Source organism: Phyllostomus discolor, chromosome 6 (genome assembly GCF_004126475.2).
Source record: "Phyllostomus discolor isolate MPI-MPIP mPhyDis1 chromosome 6, mPhyDis1.pri.v3, whole genome shotgun sequence".
NCBI classification, from domain to species: Eukaryota; Metazoa; Chordata; class Mammalia; order Chiroptera; family Phyllostomidae; genus Phyllostomus; species Phyllostomus discolor.
In genome coordinates, this window is record NC_040908.2 from 111,551,387 (window position 1) to 111,575,770 (window position 24,384).

General features: G+C 35.4%; 1 protein-coding gene across 20 annotated transcripts in view; it reads left to right on the plus strand.

Moving 5' to 3' along the window:
* The window catches only part of DLG2 (discs large MAGUK scaffold protein 2), a 1,904,207-nt gene that overhangs the window by 1,144,207 nt on the left and 735,616 nt on the right, over window positions 1–24,384 (plus strand). The window lies entirely within an intron of this gene.

Consider the following 24,384-nt stretch of genomic DNA (forward strand, 5'->3'; position numbering starts at 1 on the left):
GATTTGAAGTATACTCTTCTAGTTTTATTCTTATAATGCTGTATACCTTTTTAGTAATAGAGAAGAAATTTTTTTACACTAAATAATTTATTTTACAAACAAAAGGAATAATTCAAAGCAAGCTACAGGATGATTATACTCAGAATAAACTAATGAAACATTTCATTTTTCATAGAGGAGCAATAGGTTACTTATATTAAAAACTCTCCCTCTTAGAATGCATTTCTAAAGCAGATTCCCTTCATTTGATTCCTAGCTTATTCTTGCCCCAAACAACTAGCATTTTACTAGAAAATAAATTGGTTTATTTTCTCTGCTTCCATCCAGAGAGAAAGCAACTCTCTATAAATGCCGTAAAATAGAAATACAATGCACCTGTGACCACTGCCGTGCGTACAGACCAATGACTGTTCTCAAACACGCACTGAAGGGAGAAGAGCTGTGTTTTCAAACAAAATCCTTTCTTGATTTTAATTTGCATTTAGCATAACTGAAAAGCGAGCATTGATCATGAGTAAAATGTTATGATCTGAGAGTTGTAGAAAACATTCTAATTTTAATATTAGCTTTATGGAAAGTACTTTCAAGAATATCATATATCACTACATCTTAATGATATAGTTACATATGCCTACCAAATATATGGCTTTTGTTGCATTGCATCATGCATCTTAGCATCCTGATTTAAATCAAGGATATATTGTCATTATAGTATTAAATTAATTCAGCTTGAAATGGAGCTCAACATTTGGAAACTCAGTTCATTTTTAAAGTTAGCATCAATCCCCAACTGAAGAAACAGTGATGGGATTGATCACTGTTTCTGATCACACAGTGATGGGAAACAGAAATTTTGATGTCTCTGTACAGTCTTTAGCAAATAAATGTGTTTAAATGTCTTTAACCTGTATGTCCGTATTGATTGCACTTTCAAGGCTCACAGAGGCAAAGCAGACAAATTCACATCTGAGTTATTCACAATAAGTTACAATTTTCATCCAATATGTAATAAAATTTTATTTCATAAACGATAATCTTCCCAACAAAATCTCTAGTACTACATTATGGTAAGTATTCTGTAAAACTCTTGATACATTTTTCATCAACCAAAAGAAACTTTTCCCTGATTTTCAACAAAGTCAACCTCCTACTTCCTTTAAACTTATACCTATTAATACTTTAAAGGATTGAAATAGAGTCTCTGCTCTGATAGAGATCCAGTGACATATGAGAAGGCAGTAAATTGAAGCAAAAACCATCTCCCATTATTATTTTGCATACACATTTGTATACATTTTCGCTTTCATTCACATGCTCTTTATTATTGGCTAGGGAAAATAAATAGCAGTCCTTAAATGCTGGGAATAAACATTGTGTCTTTTAGGGTCTTCAGTGTTTTAACTCTCCCACCAATCCTTTCAGTCTTTTACCATTTCAGTTTCCTAATGGTTCCAAGCTGGATGATCTATTTCTTTCTGTATCCCACTCCTGTACCTTTGCAAATATATTATATTGAGTAGTTTTTAATTTGTATATACATATGCACATAGATTTTAATATATGTATTTAAATATCTCTATACCTAACTACTTGCCTTGCATATATTAACATTGTTATATATATATATGAGTATGTATATGAATACACATACATTTATACATGCATATATATACACACACATCTATAAAATATAAAATTCTATATTCTTTTATCTAGAATATACTAGCTTGTTTTTTTACAGAAAATGGTTTTTATTCTCTCTGTATAAAGTATATTTCCCTTGCTCCTGATAGGTATGCAAAATGTTGATATACATTTAATATGTATGTTAATATTCATTTACAAATGCATGTACAGAATATATCTAATATTTGAAGTATACAGATGTGTGTGTGTACTATATGCCCATGTAAAACTATCAAGAACTGAGAGCATGTACATTTGTATGAATATGTTTATTAAAGTTAAGTCTGTTTTGAGAATTTTGTTATGCTATTTTTCCCCATAAATTAACTATAGATATTGTAGGAAATATTGTAAAACAAAAGATGGGGGCTAATATACTAAACATTAGAATCCTTGATAAACCAGAAAGAAGGAGAGTGCGTGTTTTAGCATAGCCTAGGGACCCACATGTGGTACAGGACATGCCTGAGGGCTGTTAAGTGTCTGGGAGCAGGGAGCCTGCCCTAGGAGACATTTGCTGTATTACGTGAAAATCAGCAGTGTGATTTCCGGCTGCTATAATAGAGGGCCTGGTAATGACTTGAGTTCCTCCTAAGGCTCTTTGCCAAATTCCTGTTATTTGGGGTGCTGTGTACTAACAGGGCTATGTCATTATGTCGTTCCTCAGCAGGACTTAAAAACAGCTCTGTCCATTCTCCAATCAGTTTTCATTCCATTTGGATCTGTAGAATTAATATAACCATAATAATAGGTAAGAAAATGGAAAATTATAGAGTCCAGAAATGAATTCTAGAATGCACTTCTAGGATAATAATGTTGGCTTTGGGTAAGAGACAGAAACAACAACAATAACAACAACCAAAAAAAAAAATATGTCCATCATTGCTTATGTGGCAATTCTCCCCAATGCAGACTTTTTGCGGAGGCAGGAAGCACAGAACAGTGATTTGGAGACTAGTGATTTATGCATTTGTTCTTCATTCATTCTTTAATTCATTCATTCTTAATTTGTTTATTTAACTATTGCCTGAGTGCCTACTATGTGCCACTCTGTTGGGTCCTGTGGGTAGTGGATATAATAGTAAACAAAGTAGATACTATCCTACCATTGTGCAACTTACGGCCTTTAATGATATATAACATTTATCAAATACACATATATCATGATATACACAGAATTATACTATCATAAGCCACAATTTGGAAGTGAAACAAAGTTCCATGGAGTGCTGCAAATTCCATAGTAAATGTATATTAGGACATAGGGGAACCACAGAGAAGTGAGAAAGCAATACTTAAAAAAAAAGATACTACATCTCTTTAGGCCTGGGTTTCCTATTTTGTAAAATGAGGATAAAAGTAGTACCTAACTAATATGATTGTGGTGAGGAATGATTAACATAATACATGTAAAGCACTTAGCATAGTGCTTATATACAGTACAAGCTCAGTAGGTATTTGTGGAATGAATCAATAATAAGTTGCCAAAATGTTAACTATTATTAAGCTATTCCTTAATTTATTATACCTGATGTTCTGGGGAGAGAAGAGAGGTGAGTCTGTGAAGAATTCAGAGAAGTAGTAATACTTGGCCTGAGTTGAAATGAAACTTGAAAAAAAATGTGCTTATCAAGTGGGCAAAGAGAAATGTGCTTTTGGAATAAAAATAACAACAAACACAGGTAACACCAGGGTCCTGCATGGATTTGCTCCTGGTGCTATGTGTCCATGGAGACTTGAGTGGGGACTGGTCACAGAGGGCCTGGTGGCTCTTGATGAGGACTCCATTGAGTCAGCAGCAAGGAGTCACCACAGGGTCCCCGTGCCTGCTCCGCCACTCTCTCTTGTGTTAGGCTTCATGGTCATTAAGGCCTTCTGGGCCTCAGTTGTCTGTTTCAAAGAACACTGATTTTCCACTAAATGAACCTACCTCTCTCTCTGCCAATGCTAATATTCGGTGACTGTCAACTGACACCCATTAATTAATGGCAAGCACTTTGGAGAGGATACGTCCATTAGAGACAGATAATTCTAAGTCTGAACTTGCTACTTTTATATGACCTCACTTGTTTAACCTCTTTAAGATTCATCTGTGACCTCTGTAATGCTTAGGAGATAAAATTATACTGTAGGAAAATATAACAAGAATTGAAAATACCTAAAGAGTCTTGCATATTACTTAGAACACAGAAATTTTCCAGTTGAAAAAAAGGTATTTATGATCCCTAGTAATATCCAAATTATGTTTTTTAAACCTGGAAAACTTATTATCCATAAAATTAATTATTATTATGGTGGTCTTTTATTAGAACTTCTAGCTTATCTACTGAATTTTCTGACATCTTACTTGTAATGGTGAAGGTTAGGCTGGCCAGCCGTCCAGAAACATTTGGCACAGTACCACATGGCGATGGGGTGACACTGTGTCCTTCAGGGTGCTCAGAGATTTACAACAGTCCACACTGAAAAAAATCATGTAAAATGGAATTGTAGTGATGAAGTAGCACTCACATAAACTTGTATTCAGAGGTAGGTGATGTTAGATTTTTCTTAGTAATATTCTGCTGGAACAATTGCACTTGAAATATTTAGCCAAAAATCTGTAAATCTTCTCTAATAGAACCTTTGAAGTTCCTCCAGCAACAGCAGTTTGCAGTGACTTGAGTGCAGAGGACTTTTTAGTCCAAGAAGTAGAGTTGCCCTGAGCTGAAATCTTAGGGTCAGTTTATACCCAGCCAGAAAGACCTGACAGCATGTTTTAACTCTGTGGTTGCTTCTACTGACTCCATCTATAAAGAGAGCCCCTTGGTAAGAGCCCCTTACCAAGAAATAATAGTAAGATTTTTTAGACTCTGTAAAACACTAGCAAACCCCAGGCAAGGGAAACAGAAAAGAATAAGAGGTATTTTACAGAAGGAATTAAGCATTCCATGGGCAGACGTGAAGCCACTTTGTCAACACTCCTGGCACCCCTGCTTCTGGATGCTGACATCAGCAAGGCATTCTTTCCAGGGCAGAACAAGGAGAAAGAGAATACAGATGGTGGAAAAGAAAAGAGCAGAGATGACAATATTTATTGAATACTCACAGTATCTACAATGTGTGAAGTACTGTGTTAGGGGCTTGGCATTAGTCATTTCTTTGAGTTAGAACACTCAAGAACACTATGAAGTGGCATTGTAATCCCCATTTTACAGGTGTGGAGACTGAGGTTAGAAGTAATTTGCTCATGACAGCACAAATGATAAGGGCAGAACTAGTTTCAAACATAGGTCTATCCGACCTTCTTATGCTTTCTATCATACCTTAGAGAAAGGCCTCATTGAGGTACTCTGGGAAGCAGAATACCCCCAGAGATCTATTTAAACCTCTACTTTAACAGAAAAGTTTTGTAAGGGGTTTGAGTGTTTTACGTAGTTGGGAGGACTGGTACCCTCTAGCCAAATCTAGCCATCTTAGATTTCCACATTCTACTTTTTCTGGTCCCAAGAACCCTGAGTTTGTTGGGCCCCTAGAGAGCCCTCTCCTCTCTGGCCAAGGTTATGAACTGTGCTGATCTAAACCACCTGGAGTTGGTCCCACAGCACTGACACCAGAAAGGAACCTACTTGTAGAAAGACTTCATCGTCTATGGTTATTTACAGTTTGGATTCAATCTTGCAAGTTTTTAAGAAAAATTTTATTAAATGTGTTGAGGTGGTACTGGTTAATACAATTATGTAGGTTTCAAGTGTACAATTCTGTAATAGATCTTCAGTATATTGCATCGTGTGTTTACCATCCAAAGTCAAATATCCTTCCATGTTTTGCAAAATCTATGGTGAGGAATTAGGAATCATGTACCACAATACAAACTTAATATAAATATAAAATAAAAGTGCATGTAGACATTGTCTTTAAGTCAAAGAACATCATCTCACATTACTAAATGTTGCTGAATCACATACACATAGTCTACCTGCCTGGGTATCTATCATGCCAAGTATCAACTACCTCTCTGTAATTCCACCATCTCCATTGTCTGTCCTCTTCCTTTTTCTGATAGTTTTATCTGATACAAATGTAGCCTTGCCTGATTTTATTTTCCTCCATTCTCTTCTCTGTTCCATTATTTTAATTTCCCAAAGGCATATAATGTTTTATAATTATGTTAGAGCAGTATGGGAATTTAGAGGTCATTAATATATTTTCCAAAGTAGAACCAGAAGCCTGGAAAAGTTAAGACTTGCTCAAGGTCATTAAGTTTGTGACAGAATTGATCAATGTTTTTGAACTCAGAATTGAGTTCTCTTCTTACTGTTTCAAGTTGCACTGCTTTTCTCAGCCCTTATGTGCTCATATTCATGAAGTGTAATTATTGACAGAAGATTATTAAGTATGCAATTTGTTGATAAAGCAGTGTTGGGCATTATACAAAAAATTGCATAAACCTAATTTCTACTATCTCATAATTCAGACCAACAGTCCCTAAGGAGATAGGGAGAGAGAAGAACCACTAAAAATTATTTAGCAATGCATGGAGGTATTTATGTGTGGATAATTGCTAGCATTTAGGAGAAGGGGACAAGGATGCTAAATGCACTATAATGTGAAGAACAGTCCTGCACAACACAGACTTGCCTCGTGTACTGCACAAGTGTTAACAATCCCCTGGATATTCCTGAAGATGTTTTTAGTTTTTTATTTTCTAAGCCTTCAAAATCAAATTCAGTTTTACAAACAAATACAAAGTATTTTCTGAGAGGATTGAATAATCAGTACATATTCTGGGAATGTAACTCCTGTGAAAATCATGGAATTGTTGTACGTTGTTCTGTAAGGAATTTTATCAGGAGTTGATTCCCATTTTGGAAAATCCCACCCTTAGAGCAATGCTGCTGCTCTCAGTGTTTGTGTCACTGATACACCTCTCCTGCATCGGGTTGTACTTGTACATGTCACCTGCAAATATGGAATGGCAGGAACTTAAGCATCCTTTGAATAAACCTAGACTCAAAGATTTGAAAGTGGTGGAAAAATGAAATGCAAAGATCTCACCAAATTTCATTAATAAGGTTGTTTTAAAAATAATTTATTTTATTGCCATACCATACATTAATTTTAAAAACATTTTACCACACAATATGGAATCTGTTTTGTGACAATTATCTGAAATTGTTTACTTTAGCATTTTCTTTTTCTTCAATATTACTCTGGTATTGTCCCAAAGGGCATCTACACCCAATTTCCCTATAAGCCCTTAGGTTGCTGAGATTTTTTGTTTGTTTGTTTGTTTATATCCATTCCCCATTTCCTTTAAATTTCCAAGGTCTTTTGAAGTACTAGAAATTAAATGAGGGGGAATTCCAAACAGAGGTAAAGACATAAATAGGCATAGGTACAGATAAAATTAATAGTTAGATAGATGATAGATAGATAGATAAACTTTATCACTGGCTGCCCTATATTAAACAGAATTATTTTGATGCTAAAATTATAAATAAAGGCCAAGTTTGTTTGCAAAAATATGACATTTTTATATTCTCTATTTAAAAATTTTAATTTAACAACATTGGCAATATAGTTACATTATCTATATTTCAACTGAAGTTATTTTCTTTTATCTATTATCATATACAAATCATCTGTTATTACTTCTTCCAACATTAATTTTCAATCTAAAAACCACTAAATGTCTGCTTGTCACTTCTCCTCTGCTTCTTGTAAGAAATGATGTAAGGTCTCATTATTCTACTTAAATCTAAATTTATTCATTATAAGTATAAGTAAGTACTTGACTACTGTATTACTATTTCTATATAGTCTGGCTCACAGATTGTCTATTGAAAGCATTTTAATATAAAGTAATTTCTCTACATTTCTCCTTTACTTGAGTTAGGGCATTATATAACACATTATATATAGGCAGTTGTATTTTCTATTCCCCATTTCAGATGAAGAAAGGAGAGTATTAGAAAACATTTATTTTAAAATGGAAAGTTTTGATTACTGGAATTGAGAACCACTGGTTTAGATATTTGATATTGTTATGTGTATTGTTATATGTGTATGTAGTTTGTCTTGCAACTGGACCAGGAGTCAGCAAAGTATAGAACACTCATACAGGTCTGATCCAACCTGATGTCAGTTTTTATATAACTCATATGCTAATAATGTGGTTTTAAAAATATTTTTAATAGTTGAAGACCATAAGAAGAATAATCATTCATGACATTTAAGAATTATTAATATGTGAAATTTCAATTATATTATCTAACAATAAAGTTTTATTAGAACACATTCACGCTCATTTGTTTACATGTTGTTTATGGCTCCTTTTGTGCTGTGGCCCATTTGAATAGTGGCCACTCAGACTATGGGACCAGAAAGTCCTAAAATATTTACTATTTGGCCCTTTATAGAGAAAGTTTGCCAACCTCTGCACTAAATGATCAGCTTTCCATTTCTTTCTGATGGAATGTCCCATTCTGCCTAACAAATCCTAACTCTTTTTAAAAGACCTGGCTCAAGCATATGCTCCTCTTTAATCCTTTCCAGTCCATTTTAGCTCACAAAACTTCTGCTTTACATGGCGTCCTGCACAATTAGCACATTACCCAGCATGTGGTTAGTTGTTTCCTTCTCTGTCTCCTGATTAGAGAGTGAGAGATTCTTCATATGCCCATCGTAGAACTTAACTGCAGTGGCCATCTGTTCAATCGCCTCTTTGTGACAGATCTTGTAGTATTATTATTATTATGTAGTGGACACAGACTTGCCAGCTATGTCTGTGGCTGTGGAGTGGAAAAACTGTGTCTGCTTTATCTTTATGTCTATCTGCTTCACTAGCTAAATTTCATTAGAGCACAACATGTTTATGTACCCTTGCTTCCCCAGTATTAAACATGTAGCAACAGGTCAACAAATTGTCCTTGACTTCTGAATGAATATTAGCAGTGGGCCTTGTATATAAAGGCACTTAATCAGTTTTGGATGTGATTTATAATTATTGTTATTAATTGTGCAAGTGCCTTAAGATCAAGAAGGATATCTTCTATCCTTATAGAACTCAATTTAATAACAAATAGATTGTAACAAAAAGTTAACATAGATTTATAATTTTATTTATTTGTGTTATCTTCAGCTTTACTCAGATTCTTATTCTATTCTATGGAGCTGTTAAAATATTGAAATCACTGTTCATAAATTGGTTCTGTATTCAAATAGGTCATGAAATTCAAGGATGAAAGCTATAGTACTACCCTTTGAGAGGACAACCAAGAAAAAAAATCTGATTCTTCAGTTTCCTTGTCTAATTTAGGAGTCACTCATTCTCAAGAAGTTTGAAACAATGCCATGAAATGTTATTTTATAGTTAGTTTCTCTACAACCTGTTGTAAACTATATGATCTTTCTTTTCCATCATTTTTGTTATTAAATATAAGTGCTTAGTGTACAGTAGTTGACAGCACCACATTAAAAATTCACAAGTGATAACTGTACTTAAATAATAACAAATAAGTAAATGCTTAATATAAAAAAATTCATAATTGAAAACATTTGCACTTTATTCTGAAAGGCTGTGCTATTTAGTTAGTGGTCAACATTTATTGTTATAGTTTTTTTAGTAAGTATTTTTTCTTTAAAAGTTAACTAAATTTAAAACCATATAAATAAATCTTAGATTTATATCACTTTGAAGAATAATTAGTGTATATGTGTGTGCGTGTGCATGTGTGTGTGTGTGCGCACTTCTGACAGATTGGGAAGATAATCTTAGGAAACACTTTTTGATTCTGTTGGTACACTGGTCACCTCTGATCTATTTTATTTGTTCTTTATCAGAAATTTTATTGTACTTAATTACAATGTTTCAGATTTTGTACTCTATTTTTTACAGAAGTTTTAGGTTAACAACGAAATTAAGAGAAAGATACATGTAATTTTTTTACTTCTTTGTCTTCAACTTCAAGTTTTTTAAAATATAAATAAAAACTAAATAAGCAATCATAAATTCTCTTAGTTTAATGGTGAGCATTTATACTTTTTAAAGATATTTTTATTATTTGTTTTTGATATAGAAACAATACAAGTTTATAGTAAAAACATTATAAGCTAATGATATGTTTGAGAAATTAAAAACAACTAAATTCCACCTAGAGCTAACCAGTTCATAATTGATACACTTTTAGTTTTTAAAATTGTCATTTTGTACACAAAATGTATCTTCAGAAAATATATATATTTTGTACTAATGCACATTCACAGATGTACCTAAATACAAAATATTGTTTATACATGTGTGTTAGTGAGAAGTTAGGAATATAAAACTCTATGGCTTTTTGTAAAATTAACATCATATTGTGAACAGTTTTCTAAGTTAGTGGAATATTTTTCCTGTTGATAAAATTTTAATAACTGCCAAATATTCCTGTTTCTACCAAAACTCATATTTTGGACATTTAGGTTATCTTATTTTATTTTTATTAATATAAACAACACTGAATTAGGAAATTGGTGTATGTGAACTTTTGACCACATTTCTCATGAGGATATATTTCCAGAAAAAAATTCACTGAGTCAAGGGTATAATTTTTTTAAGGCTTATGATATTTATTTAGTTATTCAGTCAATTTTCATTCGACAATTAATTATTGAGCAGTTCCCACATGCCAAAATACTGTGTTAATCAATGAGTATATAATGGAAAACAAAAGAGATTGATTTCTGCCTTATAGAGCTTAGAGTTCATTGCCAAACTGCTTCTAAGAAGACTTTACAGATTTATAGTCCTCCTCTTCTAAAAATGTGTGGATATGTCTTTTCTCCTATAGTTATGATGGTTTTATTTTGTAAAAAAAATCATAAATCTGGTAAGTTAACAATTTCATGCTGTTGCTATTTTAATTTGTTTTATTTATTAATAAGGATGAGTGCTGTTCATGTCATTGTAATCAGTGGTGACAATATTTTGTCATCTTTGTCATACTTAAGACAATAATAATACTCAATATTATACAACCAAATAATACAACCAACTAAGCAATTTAATACATGCTTAGTTGGTTGACTGAATAATGGTAGGCAGGAAGGAAGGATGGAAAAAAGATACACATAGGTGATTTCTTCCTATTTAAAAGTCACGATGAAAGAAATTTTCACCTATCCTGTTTACTGGGGTAGTTGTTAACATCTTTGTAAGTGCTCTATGCTCCTAATCTCTCCTGCCACTGCCTTTTCTTTGTGTCTGTTCTCTGAAAGGGAAAGAGCTGAATGCTCTTTACACTGAAATAGGTGAACAAGATTGAATTGAGTGACAGATAAAAAGGTAATTAGCACAACAGTTAGAATTAGACAGGCCACCTGACTCTGTCAATAGAGAGTTTGCTGAGGAGAGCAATATGGACATTAAATTGACAGTGTGAGAGCTTAACGAGGACAAGTGATCTGACTGATCAGATGGGGAAGGGAAATATGCTGGAAATATCCTGCATGTTGTATAGTATGTTTATATACAGATAAAAATTTTATGAAATTTGTATGTAGACATTTTCAAGGGTGAATTTGGGTCTATGTGTCTTAAAATGCAGGCAGGCTCTCCCTAAAAGTCAAAACCATAATATCTTAGAGTGATTGTTTGAAATTTTGTCCCTTAAAAACACACTATTATTACAGTGCCGATGCCAGTATTAGAATTGAACATATACGTGCAGCAACTCTGGGAACTGCTCTTATAAAAGTTGGACACCCTCTGGCTATTCTAAAAAAAATAAACAACAGAAGCCAATCTGTCAGTAATATGAGGGTGGCTATTTTTTAATATAGGAGAAAACATCATTTTCAAAGGAATGAATAAAAAGGTGACAGATTTAGAATAACTAAATTAAGGACAGAAACTCTTTTGAATTTATGAAAGAGCCCAGCACAATTGGTAATTTCTTGTAGGCTTAATTATTATTTTCCCCATAATTGACTAAAAAGAAGATGAGTAACAATTAACATTAGGATACCCATCCCTTTCCTCACAGTTAAGTCAGAGCCTTCAGCCTACTATTTCTATTACTCTTCATCTTCTCTTCTCTGCAGTGATCTCAAAGACTGGTTTAGAATTCACTCAGTTACCATGCCAGAAAATCAGGAAGTCATCATTAGCTCCATCACCTTTTTACTCCCAAAACCCTCACCAATTAAATGAGGACTAGCTGCTAGAGAATTTTATCTGTGTCTCAAAACATTTTCCCTTTTTTACTTCTCACTCTCAGTGCTTGAGCGTACATGTGCATTATCGTTCACATAAGCTATTTACAACAGTGAGTAACCTCCCAAATGGCTTCCATACAATCTAAGTGTTTCTGTTGCCAAATTTATCTTAACACTCATTTCTGTGTTTGTATCACTCACTGATGTAAATGAATTAACAACCCAAAATCACTTTAAGTGTATTCTGACTTCTGGAGAAGGCAAGTATGTCTGGAAATATTAATGGATGTGCTATATTGGATTACACATGTAAAGAAGTTGTTTATTTTTATTATAAAATATTTAAAACCCTTGGTGTTTATATCTCCCAAAGGCAGGAAAAATATGTGGAGTCCTTATTAAATGTGTGTAATGATGAAATCCCTTTTTCATGGATACATTTTTCTCAGTATCTCATGAAACACAATGACCCAAACACTGGTTTTCAAAGTAAAACTCGATTCCCTAGCAGAACATTCAAAGTTGTCTTAGATTTGGCCCAACCTGTATTGGCAACCACTCCTACTGTATTCTGGTCACACCCAACCACTTGCTGTCCCACTGATTTCCTGAAGCTACCATATAGTCTCCTGTCAAATCTTGTTTTAATGTCCCCCTCTTTCCATAATGGCACTCCTTGTCCTTGTGTTTGATAAAATCATGTTTATCAAAAGATCATGTCAAATGTTATCTTTGTGAAGCCTTCCTTTCTCTGTGCTGCCAGAGAATGTTGTACATATACATGCTTTTCATTTAGCCTTATGATGGCTTACATGTCTGCTTCCTCCACCATAGGAGAGAACACAAACTGTGCCTTAATTATTTCTGTATATTTAGTTCTAGGATAAGGCCTGACATATTTTATGAGTGATTGAAAGAATATTGTCTTTAAAAATTGGTAGGGAGGGCACCCTGGCTGGGTAGCTTAGTTGGTTGGAGCATCAGCCTATGCATGAAGAGGTTGTGGGTTCAATCCCTGGTCAGGGCACCTACCTAAGTTGCAGGGTTGATTCTTGATTGAGGTATGTACAGGAGGCAAATGATCGATGTTTCTTTCTCTCCCTTCCTCTCTCTATAAAGTCAGTAAATACATCCTCAGATGAGGATTTTAAAGTAAATCCTCAGGTGAGGATTTTTAAAAAATGGTAGGGAGGGAATAGATTGTGTCAGGCAAGGAATAATGAAGAAGTGCTTCTTTTGATGATACTGTGATTAGGTCCCTGTATTCTACCTTTTGTCTTTCTGATAAATATCTGGAGGGAATTGGGACCAAGAAACTGACTCAGACTCAATAAAATGTACATGACATCAATTTATGTAAAATAATTTATTTCAGTGAAAAATATAGTTGTCAGATGAATTGAAACATCCATGTCCATAAATTTTATTTGTTTATTCAATCACAAGGATTTGTTGACTATTATGCATCAAGCCCTTTTCTAGACACTCAAAAATATAGACAATTCAAAGCTAACATTCTAGTTGAGAAATACTTACAATTAACAAGTAAACAAAGATTACTTCAGATGGTGATGTACTATTAAAAAATAAACTATGGCAATGTGATATGGAGTATGGGTTGGTGGAAGGGGGCTACTTTGGTTAAGTAGTAAAGTAGAGGAAGGCCTTAATAAGGAGAAAGAATGAGTTGATATTTGAAAGATCAAAGACAAAAAGAAGACAACCTTATGGCAATCTTTAGGTGATATCACAAATAAAATAATAGCATGTTCAAGGACCCGAGGGTAGGAGCAAGTTTGCTCTGTTCCTGCCATAGTAGAAGGCTAGTGTGGAGGATAGAGCATGTGGGGGAGGGCAGGAAAGGCAGTGACTGGAGTATTAGAGAAGGCCAGGTCATGTCCACCTTGGAGACCATTTAAAATATCTGAATTTTAAGCAAAGTTCAACAAGAAGCCACTGGATTTTTTAGAGTCAGAACATGACAGTGAGAATGAGCTGTGGGCAGGTGATAATGCAAGGAGGAAAACTAGTTAGAATGCTATACAGCAGTACTTGAAAGGGAGGGATTATGATGGCTGGACTCAGGAAGTGGCGGTGATGTTGGAGATCCACTCCATGGATTAAGGATTTTTTAGTATAGATAGCAGAAAGTTGTATTAAACAGTGTGGGTTTCTTTGTGACAGAATATGACAAAAGGCAGTTAAGAAAAATAAAAGAAGTCCGGCATAGCTTCTAAGTATCAGACTTCTCCTTTTAGAGTCTGAACATCTTCAGAATTTGTTAATTATTTGAACTCAAATATTCAGACTCCTTTCCACCTAGTAAGTTCCTAGACTGGAGCAGGGGGGTGTGGACCTTGCCTGCCTGACTTTTCTTTTTCTTTGCTTTTTTTTCTTGACCATAACACCTTCTCAAACTTCTGATTGATATCCATTTTCTTTAGTGAGAATAGTATATTTATAGTGCTGTCTGGGTGTCCTTTCATTCCTTCATGGTTACTTTGAATGGCTGAGTTTTGATCTTATAAGGGCAACCATAATTTACCTCATTTTTAAGTTGAAAAATTGGAAAGTATCTTAATAATGCCCAGATGCTGATCACAAGGCAACAGATCAAGGCCCACCAAATATCTGATGCTGACCTTCCCCTTCCTCTTCAGCTCTGGGCTTCACCCCTCCCTCTAATGTTTAATGAGAAAGGTACTTGTAATATCTCATTTAAATGCATTGGATCATGAATATCCTTTATCTAAGAAAGTCTCCAGATAAAAAGAGTTTGGGTGGGATGCTAAGAAGGAAATAAACACACAATGGAATTCTATGCAGCAGAAAGAAAGAAGGAGCTCATACCCTTTGCAACAGCATGGATGGAGCTGGAAAGCATTATGCTAAGTGAAACAAGCCAGGCAGTGAAAGACAAATACCACACGATATCACCTTTAACAGGAATCTAAACAACAAAACAAAACAAAAAAAACTAGCAAAATATAACCAAAGACACTGAAATAGGGGATATTCTGACAGTGGCCAGAGGGGAGAGAAGAGGGAATTTCAGGGGGGAATGGGTAGGGATTACAGGAACAAATTTGGAGGACACATGGACAAAAACTAGGGGTGGGGGGTAATGGGGGGAAGGGGGGAGGGTTGGGTGGGTGAGCTGGAATGGGAGTAGGGGGGTGAAAACTGTACTTGAACAATGATTAAAATTTTAAAAAAAGAAGGAAATAAAGTAATTATTTGACTCTACTGAAAAGAATTTTAAATTTCTAGAGCATATGGTTCAAGCATATGGTCTCCCTCATTTTCCCTACTTTTCTTACTTTTATGCTGCACTGTGAAATCACAAGAACATCCCTGGAACACCATTTATTAAGTTCACTAGAAATTTCTCAAAATATCAATGGTCTAAGCATTTGAGATCATTTAAGATGGATTCCTGTCTCATATCTTACTATTTAACTTTAAGGAACAAAGTAGTACTATAGGCATGTGTCTTTTGTGGATTCTGAACCTTTCATTTTGAGATTTGATACTGATTATTTTACTGATGATATTCCAGGAAGACTTTTAGAAAACAAACAAGCAAACTTGTTTTTCTAAAAGTTATTCTTCCTTTAATCTGTAGTTTGTTTTAAAGACAGTAATGAGTAAGCTGTATTTTCAGAAATAAACTTTAGCCACAAAGAACAGATATTTCCATTGTACATTCTAGACCAATGGACTAAATTGATGTAAAAATTGATATATCATATTTTATAGTATGTGAAAGTGTCCACTTGTCATGAAGTGCCTATAGCTAGCATCGCAGCAGCTTGGCTAATATCCATTATCTTATCACTAAAATCACTGTATTGTAGACTCTGTTCTATCATTTGCCTGGACACAGCACATGCATAGTCTTCTAAACAGTTTCTATTTCAGATCTGTCTATAACTGCATATGGCAAGAGCCATGGTTTAATTCATACCTCAGCAAAAATCACAGTGTCAGGTGAGGTTCAGTGATCTGTCTCTTCTAACTTGTACTCATATTTCAATTTCACAACTCAAAGGAGAGGGAGAGTATATGCACTACAGTATGAAGATACAGAACTGCATTCTCAACTCTTTGAATCACACTTGCACAGTCCCAGAATCTTAGTGTCTTCGTGTCAACTGCAGGATGTTGGACTAGATATGATATGAAAGATATGGTTGGAAAGACACAATTAGTATGTTTCACTGTCATCTCTGATTGATTCATGATGGTTGTATGGACCATTGTGCTAAGAATGGTGAGGCTTCATCAGAGCCCCTCAGGAAAAAAAATGGTGAAAATTAGCAGTTATTCATGAATAAGAAAAAAAGAAGGCAGCCTAGATCTATAGTTTTTTTTATAGACCTGACATTCAGTGATACTATTGCTTAATGTGAATGACATGATTATAATAAATTATTATAACAGCTACAATTTGTGAAGCATTTCTTATTTATCATCTTGATTTGGCCTTAAAATGTCATGGAGAGGAAGGCCATCTTATTCCCATCTTATAGATGAACAAATAGGCTTTTAAAAGCAAAGTGGTTTGCACTAATTCACACCACTAACAAGGACCAGATGTATGGTTGGAACTCAGGTCTGACCCCAAAGGGTCAGTACTAGTGCATATGTAAGCCTACTTTTGTTGATGTTGACTTAATCTCTCAGAGTCTGATAAGCATGAAGTGGTTAGAAAACTAAACTTATAGGTTGCTATAGAATTAAAAAGTAATGATTATGGATGAGGCCTTAGCAAATGTAAATGATTTAGGAATGAATTAGGAAAATATAATTTTTAAAATTATTTACTTACAGCTCTTTGGGAAGTTCTATTTAATGTTTTTACTTCTTAAGAACTTCATCATTTTGTAATGGGAGTAAATGTCTCAAAAATGGAATGAGAAAAGCATTTTAACCTTCTTTGAAATTTGGAAGACAACTGAAGATGATTTAAGGATAACCCCCACGCCCAAACTGAGGGCTCAGCATAGCTACTGCACTTGTTCTAGCCAAGAACAGATCCAGTAAGTCCTCAGAGAATAATTGCTGAGTGAAGGATTATGGTATCACATTCCTAAGTTTTATCTCACATTTCTTCAATAGACAATAAGAGATGTTCTTCAAAATGTTAGCTAAGTTTACCTTTTAAAACTTATGCATGATAACTTTAAGATATAAACCCATACTTCTCAGTAAATTAAAAACAGAGTGCCTGTGTAGCAAGATGAACCTGGGCCAGAGTATGGAGGGTTAGGTGGACAGCTGTGATTTCCTGTCCTGCTCTTTATTCACCAGAACTGGCCTTCTATCTGGTTACAGGGTTACATCATTAGATGAGTCATGTAATGTATTATCTTTCCTGAACTCTTTGTGCCTGAATCTGTTACACAGGTACTATTACATGCATATTCTGTTTCTGGTGTTGGTAATGGCCGTGCAGGGAAAGAGGGAGAAGACAGTGTTAGACACGAGGCTTGCATCCTGGTGTTTTTCCTGCATCTATCTATTACATGATTGGTGAAATTTGGCTCATCTTTTAGATAATGTTTTTTAAATTGGGTGTGATTATTTGTGATGAGTTCTAGATTGCCCACATAATCCTCTCTTCATTTCAGCAAAACTGAGCTTAAGTCTATTCGTCTTATTGGAACTCTCATTATAAGCAGCTTCCCCCACCCCCCAGGCCTTTATGGTATTTTAAAATTGTGCTTTCAAAGTAAGACATATTGGCCTTTTGTATTATACTTCTTGGATTTTAAAGGAATTTAGAGATCCATAGAGAATCAATGACTAAGTCTACTCTCAAGGATCTTACCTGTACTGTTGGAAGAGTCTTTAAATTGTCTTTTGTCTCTAGTATACCACATAATGCATCCATTTCAAGCTGCCAGAATCCCTCAAATACCCCCTCCTTCCACCTAAAGCTTGTCCTTCTCCTGCTTATAATCCTTTGTTGACTCCCCATGCTTATGGGATACTCCAAATTCATTAAAGTGACACAGAACCCTCTATAACCTATTCACTAACCAGATTTAAACCTTAAAACCAGTTTCTCCTCCTTTGCCCTTCCTAAGTATGTCACTCTTCTAAAAAAAAAAAAAAAGGAAAGTGTCACATTATGAATATACTATGCACTCTCTTGTTTCTGAACTTTCACTCTCTACCAAGTTTGAGGAGGCTCAATAAATGCCACCTTTTTTTTCATCTTTACATTAAAACAAGGTAAGATAGTGGTGTCAGATTCTGATAGATATTTTGTAAAAGTTGGATTTATTATTGATAAAAGCTAGTTTGAAGGAAATATCTATAGCAGGCAGTCAAATGGGCTTACCTATACTCTCTGTACTGGAGTTACTGCCCACGCTCCATTGCCAGCTTGTCCTGCAGGGGCACAGCCTGCCTCTCTAAGCCTGTCTTATGGTGAAAGGAGAATGTGAGGCTTATGTAGGCTGGCAGCTCCCAAGAGGAAGGAGTGAGGAGACAAGGCTCAATTTCTTTTTTTCAAACTTACCCAGTGTAAAACTTCCTTCTCCTCCTGGGGATAGTAAAGAAGACCCCAGAGGATTACCCTGGAGAAGTCTCTCCACTCAAAACCATAAGAGTGAAGAATAACCTACCTCACAGCTATTATTCTGAGCTGGGGAAATCCTTTCCACCCTTGTCTTTCTGCAGAGTTCCAGCCACTCCTGCACATCCAGGCTTAGTGACATGTCCTTTTTGTCTGTAGCTTTTTCTTGGTCTATTGAATATGCTACATAGATGAAGAGAGAGTTTCACAAAAATGTTGCCTAAATAGCTGTGGAGGTGATATTCAAACCCAAGCTGGCCTGCTGTTCTTAGACAAACTCTTGGACTCTTCTGATTTCTGATTTTGGGTCCTCTCTAGACTCACATTAGTTTTTGGAATATAAATCAAACAGATAAAAAAATCAAGCAGATAAATGCCACTACATAAGGGAAAAGACTCACACTCAAGTGTTTTTAACCTTATGTAATAATGTTTTTAGACAAGGAGAATATAAATTTAGAGGTTAGCATTTTAATATTGACTTTTTAATATTTTCAATGAGGGAATCACATGTCTGATATCATTTAGAATATATAATGTAAAGTATACTACACATGAATGAGTAGCCCAGAAGTTAAACTACAAGTTAACTATCAAGATAGTTAATTTTTCAGATCTGTACATTGCCATTTAGTCTAATTTGGGAGTACTCTATCTTTTTATTCCTGACTTTATTCATTTTTTGTTATCTGGATCATAACTTGTCACTGTATACCTGATTAGATTTATTTCTTTAATCTGGGATAACTGATTACACCCAGCTGACTTCCAATTATTTCAGTCAATGTTCAGTTGTATGTGATAAAATCTACTTCATCTTCAAAACCTTTGGAGTAAATGAGGAATTATGTGATTCCCCTAGATCATTTACTGAGCTGGTTGCTAACAAAAGCATTTTTTAAAATGATGAAACAATATTAACTGACACATTCTGAATGCTGTGTGCCAAGTATCTTGCTAAGTGCTGTATGTGCATTTAGAAATCTTCACGAGAGCTGTATGGGTTAGTCACTTGTCTTCCCCATTTTTAGATGAGACAACAAAACCTCAGGGAGAGTTTAAGCAACTTACCCATAGCAACAGTGAGTGATTGGCAGAGTTAGAATCCAAACCTTTGCTGACTCACTTTCAAACCTTGCATTTTTACCACGGTGCTACCAAAAACACAGTTCACATTTTCTGGAAGTTGTGCATTGTCTTTGGGAAAAGACAAAATTGAATTTAATTCTGGCTCTACAAATAATAAGCTTTGAGACTCAGGATACGTTACTCCATCTCTCCACCACTTCCTTTACTCACCCATTCAGTGAGTGCAATGCCTACCTATATCATGGGGACAATTTATTATTAAAAGACATAGTAAAAATAAGAGACCTAGTACATGAGTAGCTTAGTGCTGTACCTAGTCCTTGGTGGATATTCAATGAATGGTAAATCCATTTTTCTTTCCCTCACACAGAAAAGTAAACACTCATGTTTCCAAAGCTTCCCCACACTTTTTACTTGAGCCCCCAAGATCCCTGTGATGACAGGAATTATAATTCTTATTTTAAAATAGAGAAAAGAAAAGCTCAGAAAAGTAAAAAAAAGGCTTAGTTTTCGTCAGACCCACCCTGTGAGGAGCTGAGCAAGGACTTCATATTTCTCACCCCTTTTTGTCACCTAATATTTGCCTATTGGAAAAACAAGTGAAAGCAGAAAGGAGAGGATATCGATAAAATTTAAAAAATCACCCTGTGAGAAAATATTTTGCAAAAAGTTTTCTTAATCTTCTATCCCTCCTTTCCCTGAGAGGCAAAAATATAGAAAGAACTATGTTGGGAAGGAAGAGTAGGATCCCTTAGGAAGATTGTCTAAGGCCCTGATCTGAGTTCACAACTAGTTGTAATTGCTTATTTCAGTGTTGCAGACACACAGCCTTTAGTGAGAATTGTTATGTGATAGGTTAGAAGGTGTGTTGATTATTAGACTTAGTTGTTAAGAGTGATCTAACTGGTTCTTGTTAATGACAAGCAGGAAGTCCCTTTCTAAAATACATCATTATATTATGGACCTGGTTATCATTCCCTGTGGGTCCTCCAGCAAAGGGCTCTGTGAAAGGGACTTACTTGTTTTGATCACCACACAGTCCCCTAAATTTTTTTAAACACAGGGACCAGAAGTAGAAATGGGTGATGCAATCTGCTCCTATTCCTGTACTTTGCATTAGGCTCTCAGGACTATTCCCCTTCCCTACTCACTCTCAAGGTGAGGCAATTACACTTATATGTGGTATCTTCCACATTTGCCTAAGATCCTCTTTTCCCTTCTCCACAGTTGGACTGTGACATTAAAAGGTTGCTTGTGAGTTAAGATCTTGGAGTAAAGGCTCACTTATTTAGAAGAATAAAGCTTATAGCTCTCCCTCTGGAGCAGCAAGTTTTCTCTTTTTACTCCCAGCAATGAGTTGTGTGACACCACATTCTTTCACAGCCTAGTGAGAACCAGAGTATAAGTGACTTAGATTGCAATTACTTTTTTGGATTTCCCATTATTAATGCTAAAGTGGTTTTTTTCTTCCCTGTATTGAAAAACACAGGTCAATAAAGGCCAAGGTTTGGTTTATTCTTATAATTTTCCTAATTTCCTCAAAATAGCTTGGGCCAATAGTCTTTAATTCCAAGTCTGTAGCTTTACCATAAAGTAGTGTAACCTAATGACTGTGATTTTCTTGCCCAGTTTTAAAAGGAGAACTCTTTTGTTACATTTGAAAGAACTTAAAAACAAGAAAGCTAAGGAGTTACTTTTTAATTACATGTAATAATTAGAAACTGTTCACCGTAGAGTTTTCCTTTCATTATAAAAGAAACACTGGAAGTCCACCTGGAAAGTGAGGGTTCCCAGCCCCACACAAGGCCTTCCAGCTCAGGGTCCCAGAGTTAGGAAGAGAAGTCCTCATACCTCTGGCTGCAAAAACCAGTGGGGATTGAGGCTGAATGAGAAGGAAGGTTCCTGGAGTCCCAGGTGTTCCTCTTAAAGGGCCTGTGCATGGACTTAGGCTAACTTACCCCTCTGAGCTCCAGTGCTGGGGTTGTAGCTTGAAAGGAACTAAGGGACATACAAGGAGGAACTCAACTGCCTAACATCTAAGCAAAGACTGGGGGAAAACCTTTCTCCCAGACAGAAGTGCTGGTAGAGGCCATTTTTCCTTTGATAAGCTGTCCTCCCACAGAGCCTGAAGGCAGGCACCATGTCTGATTCTCCATCAACCTGGCTGACACTGTTCACCCAGTCCTGGTGACTCACTGAAACCCTGTTCCACCCAACTTGTGGACCCACCCAAGTTTTTAAGATTTTTCTTCATACTGATTTCTCTTGCCTCATGCTTTGGACTTTCCTAAAATCTCTCCAAAAAGCACCATCTGACTTTGATGTGCCCAGTACCTTGTGCTAAGAGGTCCCAGGCCCAGCACTAGTGTCAGCCAGCCTTCCCAGCATGGTATCTCCTGGGTACCTCCAAGCCCAGCACAAGTAGCAGCCATCTGCAGATCATTCTGTAGCTTTTGCCAGGTTGTCCCAGGCACATCAAAGGCAGTAGCTGACACTGTGACACCTAGGAGGCTCCAGAGTAAGGACACCTCCACATTCTGCTAGATTATAACCCTACCACCTCCATGACACACTCAAGAGACAGGCGGGGTTAGTACCAAAGCCCTGCTGAAGCAAACCCTGCTCTGTAGGGTTGGCTCCTGCAGAGTAGCTCCTCCACTGTAGTCACAACTGATGGGCCTGGGTTTCAGTACCTCCCAGTGATGCCAAGAGCAATCAAGGCTCACAGATAATAGGATGGTACACACAGCCCACACAGGGGTGCTCAGCTCAAGTGACTGGGAAGCCTGAGCCAGTGGGTCCTAAAGAACACCTACTATACAAGGCCACTTTTTCAAGTCTGGGAGATGTAGCAGCTCTACCTAATAAATGTAAACAAACATAGGGAAACAACCAAAATGTGGAGACAAAGAAACGTGTTCTAAATGAAAAGATAGAAGAAATCTCCAGAAAAAAATAACTAAATAAAATGAAGGCAAGCAAACTACCAGGTATGGAGTTCAAAACAATGGTTATAAGGATGCTCAAGTAACTTAGTGAGAACTTCAACAGCATGAAAAAGAATATGGAAACCATGACAAGAACTGGTCAGAAATGAAGGATACACTAACTGAAATGAAAAATAATTTACAGGGACTCAACAGTTGATAATGCTGAGAAACAAGCCAGTGATTCGGAATATAAGGACATAAAAATACCCAATCTGAACAGCAGAAAGGAAAAAGAATCCAAAAAGAATGAAGATGGTGTAAGGTGCCTCAAGGACATCTTGAAGCATACCAATATTTGCATCATGGGGCTGCCAGAAGGAAAAGACAGAGAGCAAGAAATTGAAAATCTATTTGAAAAATAATGACAGAATAGTTCACTAACCTGCTCAAGGAAATACATATACAAAGCCAGGAAGCATGGAGAGTCACAAACAAGATGAACCCAAAGAGGCCCACGCCAAGAAACATCATAATTAAAATGCCAAAGATTAAAGACAAAAAGAGAGTTTTAAAAACAGCAAGAGAGCAGTTAGTTATCTACAAGAGAGTTCCCATAACACTATCAGCTGATTTCATAATAGAAATTTTGCAGGCCAGAAAGGAGTGGCAAGAAATATTTAAAGTGAAGAAAAACAAGGACCAAGATTACTATACCTAGTAAACCTATCACTTAGAATCAAAGACCAGATGAGGAGCTCCCCTGATAAGAAAAAGCTAAGGGAGTTCCTCACTACCAACCCAATACTACATGAAATATTAAAGATTCTTCTTTAAGAATAATAATAAGAGATAAAAAATATGAACACTAAAATGCCAAAAATATGTATCAATGAAAATAAATAAAAGGAAAGCTGACAGTCTCTGTTCAATTAGTGTTTATTGAAATGTTTTTAAAATGAAATTATTCTGAGTAAAAGAATGTCAAAAAGTATATTACATGATTAAAGGCCTTGCTTTTCTACTTTTTTTTTATGGGAAGAGATTGCTAATTTAAAAGGAATTATAAAATCCACAAGACATTATATTTCTGTGCATGAGTAATATTTAACTCTCAGTACATTATAATACTAAATATCACAAAAGCTTCACCCCACTAAAATGTCTGTGATCCCTTTGTTAACTAACTTTTGATCATGTCAACACAGTTCAACAAAATCAAATTTGCAAGGCTTATTTTCTTGAAATTCGTTATTTGTGTTTATGGTGCTGCCTTTCAACTTTCAAAGAGTTTACATGTCACTGTCTTGACTTCATAGTATAATTTCAAGTGATTCGGTTTGTTTAAGTTGGGGTTTTGCTATTCATACATTAGCATTCTACATACAATTTCATTTTGGGGTGAATAGGCTGGATCTCATGAGCACCAAGGATAAGTGCTTTTGATGACTTTGAGACTTGGATTTATCTTGTTCTAGCCCAGAACCACCTAATTCTTGCAAGTAAATCTTAGCTGAACTTCTTGCATCTATAGTACTTACCTCTCCAGTTTAAAAAAAATGACTATGAATTTTTCTTTCCAAAATAAATATTCTATTCTCATCACTTTTACTGCCTTACATGTCAAACAGGAATTTATCACTCTTACTTTGATTAATTGAGTCCTTCTATACTCTCTCCTTCCTGAGAGCATTAATAATATTAATAATGACAATAATATTGATGATGCCCAACATTTATTTATTATTATTTATTTACTGCTTTTTGTGTTCTAAGAAATGTTAGCCATAAATAATTTATTCAATCCTTTCAATAACCCTGGGAGATTGTTAACATCATTGTTAATTATTATAATTTACTATTTGCAATGGAGAAAACTGAGATTTGGTGAAGTTAACCAATTTTCCCAAATTCAAA